The sequence below is a fragment of the Melopsittacus undulatus genome, chromosome 10 (genome assembly GCF_012275295.1).
Source record: "Melopsittacus undulatus isolate bMelUnd1 chromosome 10, bMelUnd1.mat.Z, whole genome shotgun sequence".
Lineage (NCBI taxonomy): Eukaryota > Metazoa > Chordata > Aves > Psittaciformes > Psittaculidae > Melopsittacus > Melopsittacus undulatus.
The window spans coordinates 17,843,195-17,854,388 of record NC_047536.1 but is presented as its reverse complement, the minus strand read 5'-3'; the positions used below and the strand labels follow the sequence as shown (position 1 = coordinate 17,854,388).

Genomic DNA, 11,194 nt, shown 5'->3' with positions numbered 1-11,194 from the left:
ACAGGGTGCCCGTGAATCATTCACACCCAGGCTCCCGGCTCCCCTGTCTCCCTCTAGCGACTGCATCCTTGGAAGATGCCAGGTTATTTAGGCTGGATCTTTAGCACAAGCTGCATCCTCTGGTTCATGAGGCTCTTAGGACTTGACTCTCCCAGAGGGCAGAACCCACGGCATTCACGGAGCAGTGGAACAGGAATGTCCCCAGACCTCTGGGAGTGCTGACATGTATGACAACAGCATGTCAGAGCAGGGGTAGGGAGCCAGAGCCCTGTTGTGCAAGATGCTGTACAGAATGGAGAGCAACAACAACAACAAAATATCTCTGTATAAATAAACCAGGCCCATCATCACCCTTTGGGATGCAAAGCAGCCAGGCCTGGAGAGCAGCATCGTTATTAAATAAATTAATTAGCTCAGCAGAGCCCGCCAGGTACTGAACACTTTCCACTTCCAAGCAGGTAAATGAGTCCGTGGGAACAGAGGCTGCTCCGTGCTTGCCAGGCAGCACAAGCTGCATTTTAATGGCAATGCAACTTCTGCAGCTCTGCCCCTGGAAGCAGCACAGCCAGGTGTTGTGTGTCCCCAGGAGGGAGGGACGAGACCCTGATGCCAGGGGCTACAGACACCAAGAGGGCCCTCATGCAGGAGATGGGGCTGGTGGCAAAGGGATGTCTGTCCTCAGCCTAGCCCAGAGCTTTCCCCCTTGGGGAGCAATAGGCCTGGAGCCAGCACTGCGGTCAGGGGGAGCTGTGAGCAGGGCTGGAAGGGTGAGGTGTGCCTGGTGCACAGTGCTGAGCATCACCTCTGAGAGCACAGCTTGCCCTTTGCATCGCCAACTGCTCCTGTAGGCAGGCAGGATGCCTTTGATCCCCTCCCCAGCCCTATCTCACTGCCTGTAGAGCACAACTTTCATCCCCCTTTGGGTCTGGCAGGAGTGGGGTGAGTAAACTCTCCTCTGCCATTCAAATTGCAGACACTGAGTGTCACTGCCAGGCATGAACTGGGCGGTCAGTGTACAGGGAGATAATAGGGCAGCACTGCCCCCCGTCAGTGCCATAGGTGTGAGCTTGGCTTTGATCCCCAGTTATGACAAGGAGACCCAAGGCCAGGCTGTGGGTCAGAGCTCAACAAGAGAAGGCAAAGGAAATGGAAAACAAGCTGGGGAAGGGAGGCAAAAGGTGGAGTATGTAAGAGGGACTCCCCTCCCTCCTCCCTGCAGGACAGGTCCAGTTGTGGTGGCCCTTCCTGCAGCTCCCTTTTCAGATGTTGTCCAGCAAAAGGTGTCCAAGTCCCTTCCTTCCTTTGCTAGAACTCTGTGAATTTCAAGAGGAGTATAAAAACCCCATTGAAAAGCAGCAGCACTGCATCAGCTTCCATTCCCAAGTGAGCGTTCACCAGGGAAGCAGGGAGGTGTATCTCTTTGTAAGAGGAAGTTCACAATTACAGCACAAGTCGTTACTGGCAAGTAAAATTCCCTGGCATGTTGTAAATAAAATCTGAATTCCCCAGTCTGGGGTACAAGACAGCCCACAGCCTTCATTCCAGGACCCGTTTGAAAGGGAAAATGAGAAGAGAGTTCTGATGGCGGAGACAGATAAATGTTGGTAGGGGAAAAACTGCAGGAGGGCATTTTGAACAATGAATATTACATCCAAAACAGCACAAGGAGCACTTGCAAAAAGAAGTCCCCAGTGAATATACATTGCTGACAACTCCTGAAATTAAATCTCTGCACGCACACTCACCTGTAATCTGAGCAGCGCTATTGCACACAGCTCCAGAGAGCACAATTGTGCTGCCTCTTCCTCCGCTCGGAGGAAACAGCATTATTCAGACACTGACAAACTTTGAACAGCCCTTATTTTTCACTCCCAGGTGAGGACAACAGCTCTGCAGACAACAGCTATGTCCATGGCATGGGGCTGCTCGCAATCAGCCACTGCAGCACACCAGTGGCAGGATGTCTGCCCTGATTCCAGCTCCAGGATACCAAGACTGACCCACAAACAAGCAGTCAGCCCCCTTCCCACCCAGCAATAGATGGCCACTGAGATGACCCATTCCTCATTACACACCGATTCCCACCCTGGATCAACACTCAGCATTCCCCACAGGGGCAGCCTTAAGATCAGGGCACAACCCACCCCTTGAAGTGCTCCTGCCTGCCCATACAGATGTGCCTGCCCATGCAAATCACCCGCTCTTTCCTCCCTGCCTCTTCTAGAGCCACAACGAAGAGGAACTCTCAACAGGCTGAGGAAGCATCTCCTGTTACCCCACAGGAGCTACCCACAGATTTGCCCTGCCTTGGGCAGGATTAGGCAGAGCTGCTGCCCAGGAAGAACTGATTATTCCTGCCAGGAGCCTGGTCTTTGAAAAGGGACATTGTTTCAAGGGTGATTTGCTGTTCTCTCCTCACACACACGTCTGTAGCTCCAGCCTGGCTTTTTTGCTGGGCACCTGCTTACGCTGATGGTCAGCGATAAGACAAGAGAGGGGCAATCAAGGGAAGAAGGGAGCAAAATCTGGGCTGCTCAGCTGAACCAGGATGCTCTGCAAGAGGTGCTGAGCCCTGCCTGGGTGCTAACCCTTGCCTGAACCCAGGTAATACAGATTGATTTAGCCCCCCAAAGCAGGAGACTCTCTGCTCTCCTTTCACCGTGGCTTCTGAATAGTCCCTGTTATTGCTCAGGAGCCATGTGGACAGAGTGATTGCTGGAGGGAACAGGTTGCAATACCTTATTCCCCTTCCCCAGCCCATCTTGACTCCAGGCAGGCTGGCAGCTGGGAATAGGTAGTGCTGAAATGGTGACCTCAGCCCCTGCAGGAGCTGCATTTAGGAAAGCAGCCTCCACCTCTTCTCAGAAAGTAAACTGCTTAGTGGGGTGTGATCTAATACCAGGGGCCCTACAACAGCATCCCAAATGCCTCCCACCCAAAAACAGTCCCTGAGGGCTGTTTAAGCACCAGCCTTGCCCAGAATAAGACAACAGCTGAAAGTTAGCTTCACACAGGCTCCATTCCTATTTCTCTTTGCACTGTGATACTCCCCACATCCCTTGCTCACAGCAGCACTCTCCACTCCTCAGGACAACCAGTCCCATCAATGTGGACTTACCCTTATCCTGCTGCTCCAAAACCATCACTCCAGCCTGGCTTGGGTTCCACCAAAGCACCCTCAGAGAAACAATGAACAACCTCCTCTCTTGCTCTTAACCTTAACCTCCTGCCATCACCTTCCCTCCCTTTTATCACCAGCAAACTCCCCACCTGCACCAGCACCATTTAGCCTTAACCCTTTCTCTCTCAGCATGGTCCCTGCCCCAAGGAGATGCAGGCTGACCCACACCAGCATGGCTTACATCAACCTGACCTCTAAACTCCAGGAACCCAAATACAAATGTGTCTCAGAGATAAACCAGCCTCCCAGGTTTACCTTTAAAGCTCAATGCAAATGAATACAGAGGACATTTTGCAAATGTCAATATTGCCTCCTGCTGCAGCATTCCAGCTCTGTTATTAAAAAACCACCACCAAACAAAGAGAAAACCCCCCAAAAGCTAGAAAACACCCTGGTTTATGGGGCTACTTCATACTGGGTGCTATCAATGGATCAGAAACATCTGTTAAAGTACAAAGAGACATCTTAAAACCAAGCAAAGAGGTTGGAGAGTGTCTTAAGGTCAAAAGCAAAGGACTCAAAGCTCTGTGGAGGATTTGCACTGCTGAGCAAGGAAGAGTGTCTGGGGCTGGTGCCCATCAGTCCCAATGGTCCAGGTTGCTCAAGCTCCAGAGCTGGGAATGGAGCAGGAGTGCTGGGTGGAGGAATCACATTCATGCCCTGTGCTCCCTCTAAAACATTCACGGATGGTTTGGAGCACGATGCCAGAGCCACCCATCATACTTTGCTTTTATTTCTTTTACTCTTTGTTATAATCCTTTAATGAATTAAGGCGAGCAATTAAGCAGGATTTTTTATTCTTTTTTAAAGCGAACGTGCATGAAAATGGAGATGGGTGTTTTTGCTGTTCAAACACTTAATATGATAATGAATGCAAAGCCCCTCAGCTTTATGGATTCTCCACACCTCCCACCCAGCCTTTTGTCTGTTTATCTTTCTGGCACACTGCCTCTCATATTTATTCTAATGGAGGTCGACCCTTCCTCTTGCTCACGCTATACCTGAACTGCACAAAGCAGGGGTGGAGATTCAAGTCTGCTTCAGAGCAAAAGCCTCAGCCCAACGTCAGTGGTGGAGAGCTCTGCCATAGAACAAAATGTGGGCAAACACAAAGGGCACCACAGCCCTGGGGCAGGGACAGCATCATGAGCAAAGCCCTGGCACTATGGGGATGATCTGCAGACCCTCAGGGCCATGTTCTACATGTGCTACAGGCAAAGAGGTGCCTGCTACCTTCAGCCAATTCTTATGGCCTCACTGCACACAACTTTCATAGATTCAATGCAAACCAGCAAAGCTGTGTTTAGAGATGCTATATTTGCTATCCAGTAATGTACCCAGCCTTCATCTCAGGTGGCTGAGTTAATTCCTCATGCCCAGCTCACTGGCAAAGGATCTGCAGAGCAGGGTGACAAGGTAAGCACCTTTACCAAGCCTAACAGAACAGAGGATTTGGCTCTGCAGATGAGGCTGGGCAGGTTTGCCTTCACAAGGCAGCACTTTGGTCCCTGTATCTTATGGCCCCACCAAACATCCAGGTCCACAGACTCCTTCTCCATTCCACTGTTTCACCTCACCCACCTAATCCTCATTTGGCTTAAAATAGATATTTTAAATAGGTATTAATAAAATAGGTATTAAAATAGGCAAGTATAATCGATCATTTCCATGCCTCAGTTTCCCCAGCAATGAAAAGGAGGTTAACGGATGCCCCTGCCTCCATTGAAGGATGAAGGCACTGGGAGAGGACAAACACCTGGAAGATGCCATGGGCCCAGATCAATACCTGGAAGTGCCCTGCTCCTGCTACTCTCACCACAAGTGTTTTACCAAGCCCCACAGATGTCATTGTTGCCTTGCCCAAGCAAAGATGGGAACCAGCAGCACAAGTCCAACGGGAAACAAAGATGAGGGGTTTCAAAGATGAGCACAGTCTTACCTGTAACTCCATGGGCAGTTGGCAAATGTGGCTTGCTGGAAAGAAGCAGTAGGTCACCAGTGAATACCAAATGGACTGTTCTGAGTGGGCTGGCTGGTATCCTCATCATTAAGATTTGCACTAAGACCTACATTTGTCTCACTTCTCATTCTTTTTTATTCATTTAAACTCTTTTAACTTCTTCCTGTTTTCATCAAAACACATTTCCTGACACAAAAAAAAGGTCTTGGTAAACGTTCTCTGACTCATCCAACTGGCCAAACAGATCTCCTGCCTCCACAGGAACTGGACCATCCTGTTCATGGGTGCAACAGCCGCCCCCAGCTGTGTGCCGAGGGCTGAAGACAGCTGTTCCCATTGTGAAACACCCCCTGCCAGATGTGGGCAAGCCCTCCCTCACAGCTGGATAGCAGTCAGACATCTTGATTTTCTCTCTCAGTTGTTTGTTGCCTTGTCCCAGAGCAGGACAAGCCTTCGAGATGAGGCTCTTTACCCATTTCCACCGAGCAGTTCACCAGCTTTTTGCCTGTAGGACTATGGGTTTGTAAACCTGGAAAGAAGGTAATAATACCCCCATAAAAGTAGCTTCACTGTTGGGAAAGAAGTTTGTCTCCTCTCCTTTGATACCTTGTGAGGAATCAGTGGTAGTTTGGACAGTAGAATTGTTCAGCAGTACAAATTCACAGAGATTTGGGCTGCTGGTACTGTGTCCATTGGTGGCCACCACCCTTTACAACATGCCTGAGACCTTACCTTTCTCCATACGCATGCACAAAGAGTGCTGCAAGGGCTGCAAAGCTTGCAGTGCTCATGGCCAAACATAACAGTCAATAAAGCTGATGACCCTTGCTTGATTGTCTTGTTCTGCCAAAGCGAACACTTTTCCCCTTGGGCTGCTGTGCAAGATGCTTCTGAAATCAGGGAAATTGCTCCCACAATGTCCCTGGCAAATCTCAGGCACACACCATCCATCAATATTTTGCAGTCTGAGACAATAGCAACATCTCCTGCTACACTGGTACAAGCCCAGACACTGTGCTCTGGCTTCCTGTAAACAAAAGCTGTTTAGCTCTAACTTTTTCTTTTGGCTCAGGCTCCCCTGGTTCAGTGAGGATGGTATCGAGATAATCATCACATGGATTGTATTCCTAGTAAGAGGCTCCGTTGCACAATGGCACCTCTTTATAATGCCCTTGGAGCAAGGAAGTTCCAGGCTGGCTTCTCCACCAGGCATGGCTGGGCATCAGGTCTCAGCACCAAGCAGAAGGAGAAGTTGTAGACAGTGAGGATCTGAAAAGGGAGCAGGAAATCAGGGTTGAGGCAACTGTAGTAGAGAAACATTGACAGACTGCTATGCAAACGAGAAGAGGGGACAAAGGACTGACTAGAACAGACTTTTTCCCTAAGCAAGACAAAGCAGGATAGGGGTGGTCTTTCCTAGGGAAATGAGTTAGTGGTCCAAGATTCTTCAGGCTGGACCAGAGCAAACACAAGTTATTTCCCTACTTGAAAGCTAACCTCTACTTTGAAAGGGTTTCTGCTTGAGCCAGGCAAAACAGAGACCTCTGAGTGAAGCAAGAGAGTAGGCAGGTCTCTGCTCTGTCCCTGCCTGATCTCCTAGTGCCTGTGCAATCCTCAACGTGTGATCCATTGCATTGGCCTAAAAGTTAAACACCCATTCTAAGTTAGCTCTGTGGGGCCAGTGAGGGGAGAGAGTCATCTTCTGGGAATAGCTCATTCCCCCTGGAAAGACATCTGAACTTCAGGGGTTGTCATTTAACATCTTGTCCCCGCTCTACCCTTCAGATAAATTAACTCCCTGTCTGTTTCCCTACACCCTAGTAAAGACCCAGCCATTTCCCCTGTTCTCCCCTTCACCCTTTTTCACTGCCACCCCCATCAACCTCTTTCTCCTTCACGAAACACCTTGCTGAAGCTTGGTTTCTCAGCCAGGATGATGGAAAGGTGTATCTGCCTTCACCCATCCACCACAGCCCCAGCTCCTTCCTGAGCAACAGGGCCATGAGGAAGGACCTGCAGGGGTCCTGCCTTGGCTGCAAACCACCATGACTTCCAGTGCACGGTAGGTAGAAGGAGCTCTAATGCAGGAACTTCATAAAGACTTAGGGTGGACTGGGACATTCCTGGTGGACAGTAGCATGACCCAGTGAAATCCTGTAGAGTATGAGCTCCATAGGTAACTGAGCTAGGATGAAATCACCCACTCAGGTCTGGTGGCAGTTTTGCTTGAGGTCACTTCCCTGTGCTCCTCTCCCCTCCTGCCACCCTGCAGAGACTGCAGTCACACACACACCGCTCCGGATTCAGTCACCACCACCGCAGCCAAGGATGAGATCAGCCATCCGGCACGTGGTGCGGAGCGATTGGCTTGAGATGAGCTAATGCTCTGTGCAGTCGGATGGAGGGCGAGGAGGAGACACGCTGACTCGCTAGCTCATCCCATGACGGCAGGCATGGTCCAGCCCTTGCCCTCTCTGAGGACAGTATGCAGCTCCCAGCTCCCAGTGGGACTCCACTTGGCATGGACAATGGAACACCCCAGTATTCTCTGTCAGCAGATCTCTGTTGCCTTCCCTGCAACACCAAACCTTCTCCTGGGGTCTTGCACAGCATCTCATGCCATCCCATCAGGGTCCCATCTGTCTGTAGAGCGATGACATCCCCTCTGTGGGCTGGCATCCCAGCCTTCTGTTGTGCTGAGCTTCTGACTGTCCTGGTGCCAGATGGCTTCAGAGGCAGATGACTTCATATCTTTTAAAGGGGCAAGAGATCTGTCAGTACTGTCATGTTGGAATCTGTGTACATCATCCTTTGTGGGGAAGCCAATGAGGGGACCATGGCACAGGAGTAGATATGATCCCACAAGTGGCCCAAAGAGACTTGGGTTTGAGTCCAACACTGCTAACCTCATGTCCTACACTCTTAGCAATGCATTGTGTTTGATATTTCCCACCCAATAGCCTTGTACAACACCATGAAGAGTGAGGGGCCTGATTCAGCATGAGCTTTGTGGTGATGCCCTCCTGTGTATGTAAATCAGAAGAAGTGGTTTGCATTGCACCCTCCTGTATCTCCAAAATTATGATGGGTGGCTTAAGTCAAACCCACCCATCAACGGACTCCTCTTGGACCTCAGACCAGGGTAAGCTGGAGCTTCTTTAAGGAAATCCCAGTTCAAGTTCATATTGGGCAAAAAGAGTGAATTTTGGAGTGAGAATCAGGTTTGCACACAGAGATGTGGCTCAGGACCTTTGGTTACCACTCGGAGGGTCTGCTGCAAAGGGGGAGGTGGACCCACCCCAAGCCTTTTGTGAGGCTTCAAGAAGATGAGAGAGATGCAGCCGCCTGTCCCTCTCTGTAGAGAGCAACCACCTCGCTCTGGGGCATGTCCTGCCCAGCTGGGAGCTAACAGTGGCTTGCAGCTCCACTGGGACCATCCCTGACTCACTGGAGCAGCTTCATGGTGGGTTATCATCAGCACTGCTCAAGGAGGTTGCAGTGCACACACATGCAGCAGGAGCTGATTCCTGCGCAGGGCTGGATCCTCCCTTCCCCCAGCACACACGCTGCCGCTTGTTGGGGAGAATGCCACTGTTGTTCCAGGCAGATAATCGCCCCTTCCCTTGCAAGTCCCTGCACGCTCCTGTGCTAGCATACCCACAGAGCATTACAGCACGGCAGATGCTCAAAGGCCAGACCCACAGACCGGCTCTCCTTTCTGCAAAGGGGAAACAAACGCTGTTTGTCCCTGAGGGAGGTAACTCACTGTCTGCCTCGGATCTCCTCAGATCCCAGCACATCAGTGCCCGGGCATTGGCTGCAGGTTTGGAAGTGGTCTAATATATTGCCATGGGAGAGCAATGGGAGCTGGGACCACTTTGGAAGTGCCCACCACAGTGGCTGGAGCATTTCAGATCTTAGCTGGGCCGGCTCGATTAAAGAGTGCCAGACCCTCAGCAGGGGTGACAAAGAGGGGTTGCACCATCACATCTGTTTCTAAGGGCAGGAGGGTTTGGAGAAACACCGCAGTCCTACAGCAGATCCATGGAGGTGATGGTCCAGCAGGGCCAGCTGCAAGTGTTGGTCAGGAAAGGCACATATTTAAAGGATGAGCTGGAAGATGGGCCTGCAGGCATGGGTACATGGGGCAGGGAGGTCCAGTCCCCAGGGCAGTGAGTAGTAAAGCCATTGGCAGTGAGGCCCCTTTAAGTGTTTCTTGTCAGTCCAGAGGGGCCCGTGGTGATTTCCCTACCCTAGCCTGAACATGCTGCTTCTCTGCAAAACTCTGCATGCAGGTAACCTGCAGCAGAACTCTTGGCTTTATCAAATGGAGATCTTGGGCGGAACCAGGAAATGAAATCTCTCCCTATGATTAGGGAGAGAGTCGTTGCCAGCCAAGTGATGGAGATCCGACATTCCCTGTGCCCTGGAAAAGAGCCTGTTACATCCAACAGGGCAAGATCCCGGCAGCAAGACGTGGTGGCATGAAATGTTGACACCGGCTTATGGAGCTTTTGTTGGCTTGTTTGATTGACTGCCTAAGTGGTGTGAAGCAGCACGCAGGGCAAAGCCAAGCATCATGCATGGCTCCATCTTCTTTTTTTCCTCCTGGCACAGCTCCTCCAATCCTCTTTGCTTGCAACCATGGGTAATTCTGCAAGTCATCCCTTCCTGCAGAAGCAGGAGTTGCTCCTTGGGATGAACATGGCACTTTTCTTCCCAACCCAGCCTGACTTCAAGTTGAGTAGAGAGTGGAGAAGGCAGAGACAGACAGTTCACACCGGTCCCAGGCTCTCACCCATCACTGAGAATTAACAGCTAGACCTCAGGAATTCTGTGCTTCTTTCGCTTCCTGAATCACTGGGATAGGAAGTGATCCCACAAAGGGCCCAAACCAACTTGGATTCCAGTCCAGCACTGCTCTAAGAGCCTGTGTTTGCCTTTGTATGGAAGGCAAGAGTCCACCTTAGTGTCCTAGCCAACTGTAATCTGAGGATTTTGGGGTCTCTTCTCCACAGCTGGAGTGATGCTCACCCTAATGCTCTGATTTAGTTAGGAAAGGCAATATTTCTTACTAAACCATCTGTACCTTTGAAAAAACAGACAGGATTTTGGACAATCAAGTTGTCTTTCACTTACGTCCCCCAAAAGCCTGTATTTTCTTTCCAGTTACACTTGTTTGACTAACATGGTGTTTCTCTGCTCCATAGCCAGGGTACAAAGTCTTCTCTGAGAGCTGAACCTAAGCTCCCTGCAGCTGACAAGACTGCTACCATGCTCTGCCACTGTGTAGAAAAGAAACTTGGTGTCACCAATCTGCTGGCAACAAGGTGGAGTTGTCAGTGGCTTTTGCATGGGCATTTGTACATGTTTTGTACGGGAACCCCTAAATTGTGCCCAGCCTTTCTAAAAGGATATGCCTAATAAATGGCTCTCCCATAAGCAGCAACTTCTTCAAACAGCATTTCATCAACAAAGTGACTGAAAGAGAGCCTCTGTGGCCACCTGGCAGAGCAATGAGACAGGGCAAAAGAAGAGCTGTCCTGTGGGCAGCATGCTAGTCTCCTGCCTTGCTGAAGATCAGCAATGCCAGTCTTGCTAGCAGAGAGTTCACACCATGCTACAATGATAGGAGCAGATGAGACAGGGTCCCCAAGTCCAGTGTCTCCAGGGTTACCCATCACTCCAGATGCAGGTGAAAGGAGAAAGGCACCTGGCCAGCTGTGAAACACTGGGAAATGCTGGTGCTTGTAGCAATCAGCTGATGCCCTGCAGCCAGAGTTTGCTCACTTGTACCTGGATATGTCTAAACATAATACAAGTATTGTTCCGAGCCCTGCCTCAGCCCCATTGAAATCCAGCCACCAGTACCTGATTTTCTCACCTTTCACTGGGAGATGCAGCTGCATGAAGGAAATGTTCCTTTTATTCCTCCCAAATGCACACCCCATTGCCATTTCTGACTGATCACCTGGCCTCCTCTCATAAGACATCTTAAACAGGAGAGGATTTGCAATTTCAAGGTACTATTACCTCTACTGTCACTTTCATAT

The 11,194-nt window shown here is 50.3% G+C and overlaps 1 protein-coding gene across 1 annotated transcript in view; it reads left to right on the top strand.

The window, feature by feature from the left end:
* Positions 1-9,140: 9,140 nt before the first annotated feature.
* Positions 9,141-11,194, top strand: part of FAT2 (FAT atypical cadherin 2) — a 61,087-nt gene continuing 59,033 nt past the window's right edge. Inside the window, exon 1 of the mRNA XM_034066673.1 lies at positions 9,141-9,151. The gene's annotated coding sequence lies outside the window, so the exon portion shown is untranslated. The remainder of the gene's footprint in view (positions 9,152-11,194) is intronic.